Genomic DNA, 2,912 nt, shown 5'->3' with positions numbered 1-2,912 from the left:
GGGAACATATACAGTCTTATTAGAAAATGCATAAGAAAAACACCTCCAGTGTAGCATTTAGTCTGTATGTTCACCAGAAAGGCACGCACCATTTCAAAAATCTTTCTGTATCTTGCAAACGCTAAAATGGCATCTTTCACAGACTGCACACAGACACTCTTTAATGTTCTTTTCTTCTGTCTTTTGCCAGTTGCTGAAACATGAACTTAACATTTACTGACTGTTCTATTTACCTTGATCCTAAGAACAGCCTTCCCAATCTAGCCAAATCTTTTCATTCAGAAACCAGTCTCAGACATGGCTGGTAAAAGATGCCAAGGGAAGTCTGTGAGAATGGGAAAATCCTGTCATGGCTCTTCAGAGCATTTCCCTGGTCACTCTCCCACCTCCAGGCACTGGCTGCTTTGGGCTTCCTGAGCCAGTCACACCATCTGTGTAAAACCAAACACATCAGCGGTGGGGGGAAACAAAAAAAAAAAAAAAAAAAGAGGAGGAGGAAAAAATCCCCAAACAAACAAATCCAAGATGTCTTCGAGAAGCAAAGCTGACTGTGTGCTTCAATTTCAAGGCGTTCCACAAGATGGCAGAGCTCTGTCTTGGCAGGTCACTACAGCAGCCCGAGCCTCCTCACGAGTCATTTTCCTCCCATCGCAGTTTTCATTATTGGTAACACAACTCTGTAGTTTAAGTCTTTTGTTTTCTATAGCAGCGATCAAAGTACGTGTCAAACAGCTGAAAGACAGGAGACTTCTTTTTTCTTACGTCTCACTAAAATGTTCATATACAACTTTTAAAGCATAATATTCACATAAAACATAATAATTCTCCACTGTGTGAATTAAAGAAATATTTTTTTTTTCCTAAATAAAATCGGACAGAAAAGTATTGCATGCAACCAAGGCTCTTTTAACTAGGGACATGAACAGCAGTCCTTCAGATTCCATCTCAATCATCTGTTATTTGAACTCCAAAAATTACGAATACGGCTATTTGTTACCCCCCAGCTTCACGATCAAGACAAGCTAACCTAACCTCGGGCTGTTGCTGAAAGGGCCAGGTCTGTTGTCCCCTTCACCTGTCCTGCCCTGCTTCCTTACATTGTACTGGACTGTGAGTACAGTCCTGATGTAAGTCAGGTCGACCTAAAAAGCTGATTGAAAACTAGCTGCTTTTACTTGGCAACTTAGCTTTCAATTAGATAAATGAGCTGAAATGACTCCACGGCCGAGCAGTCACTACTGCTGCAATCAGGAAAGCGGGTCAAGCATATGACGACGGGCAGGAAAGTCCCTTCCAGCAACAGAGTAATATTGGATAAGCGTATGCTAATTGTGAAAACACACCCTTAAGTAACAGAGGAATAGCAGAGAGGATGCATCCTCAGCTCCACCCTTGCTGGCAGGAGGAGATGGGAGATATGGGAGAAAATCTAAAGCTTAGACAAATTCAATTTGAAAACTAGTGCTGCAGCATGCCCAAATCTTGCAGATGTCACATGGAAATGTTAGTTCTGACCTCAACTAGATATATTTTGCTCTTTATTTGTAAAATAAGGATATTAATATGACAGCTCTTCCTAGGCAAGTTTTTTGTTTCTGTCAGAAATAAAGGCTGTGAAGTTTGTGAAAAAAAAGAAAGGAACTAGAAAAATTTCAGTTCCCTCCAGGGTTCTCTGCAATATTTCTTACTAAGTTTTGGTTGGGTGGAGGTGTTTTCCCAGAAAACAGAGAAGAGAATTCAAGTATTTCACAAACAACAATAAGGATTTTGAATGACCTTTTTAACTCAAAGCACACTATCCTTAAGATCTTCATCATTCTTTTTAAAGAAACCTAAACCCTGGCGCTTCCTAAGTGCAGCAGCACAGTGCAAACAGAGGGACAGAGAAATAGACAAAGCCTCACTGCACAAAATTTAAGAACTAATAGCAGTTACTCTGTACATAAAACAAATGCCTCACTAGGGAATGGAGAATTTTTTTAAAGTTGCATCATGCAGAGAAGAATTGTGCAACCCCACTTACAAAACGCTAAAGAAAAACTAAGCCCAAGTAAGTGGGGAGACATTGTGTGTGGTGAGAGCACCCCGGGACTCTCATCGGGGGCTTCGTTATGGTGAAGCATGAACAGAGGCTTTCTGCTTCCAGTTTTACCACTGAAAATTGGACGATGATTTTAAACAAAAATGGAGTGAAACGGAAAAAAAAAACAACTCCCTTTTGTATCACTAAATACAAACAGATTCTGCTGACAAGGCCTGGTACCTTCCCAAGCTGTAAAAACACCGGTAGCAGGGAGAAGGAATTTGTATTTTCAGGCCCAAGCAGCTACACACCGATTGCCAGAGCGAGAAATAAATTCAGATGGTTTAATACAGGCGTTCAGCAGGGACGCACCCACCTTCACCTGGACAAAAATCAGGCACCGCCTGCGTTGAAGCACAGGCTGACTGGACGGCGTAACTCAAGAGAAAGACGTTCCCGGCCCCTGCCGGGGTTTGGTTTCTGGCCGAAGCCGTTCCGAGCTGCGGCGGCCCCGGGGGCAGGAGGGCGGCGGGCAGCAGGCTGCGCCGGCCGCTCCGGTGGCCCCTGAAGGGCGGACAACGGGCACGGACAGGCAGCTCTGGCTACACACGGCCACCACCATAAATCCCAACCGCCTGCACCCCCAGGAGACCCGGCCTGGCTCGGCAGCCCTCGGGAGGCCCGGGCGGGACCACGGCGCCCGGCAGCGGGGGGAAGACATCGGCAGGCGGCGGAGCAGCCCTAGTCACGGGGCAGCGGCCGCGCCAAGGGACGGCGATTAGTTAAAGAGAGAGCAGCGGCGTCTGCCCCGGGAGCGGCGCGGCGCGGTGTCAGGCCCTGCCCGGCCTCAGGTGCGCCACCCCCCCGCAGCGGGCCAGCAGCGCCCCGC

Source organism: Balearica regulorum, chromosome 5 (assembly GCF_011004875.1).
Source record: "Balearica regulorum gibbericeps isolate bBalReg1 chromosome 5, bBalReg1.pri, whole genome shotgun sequence".
NCBI classification, from domain to species: domain Eukaryota; kingdom Metazoa; phylum Chordata; class Aves; order Gruiformes; family Gruidae; genus Balearica; species Balearica regulorum.
Note: the sequence above shows the minus strand (reverse complement) of the source record.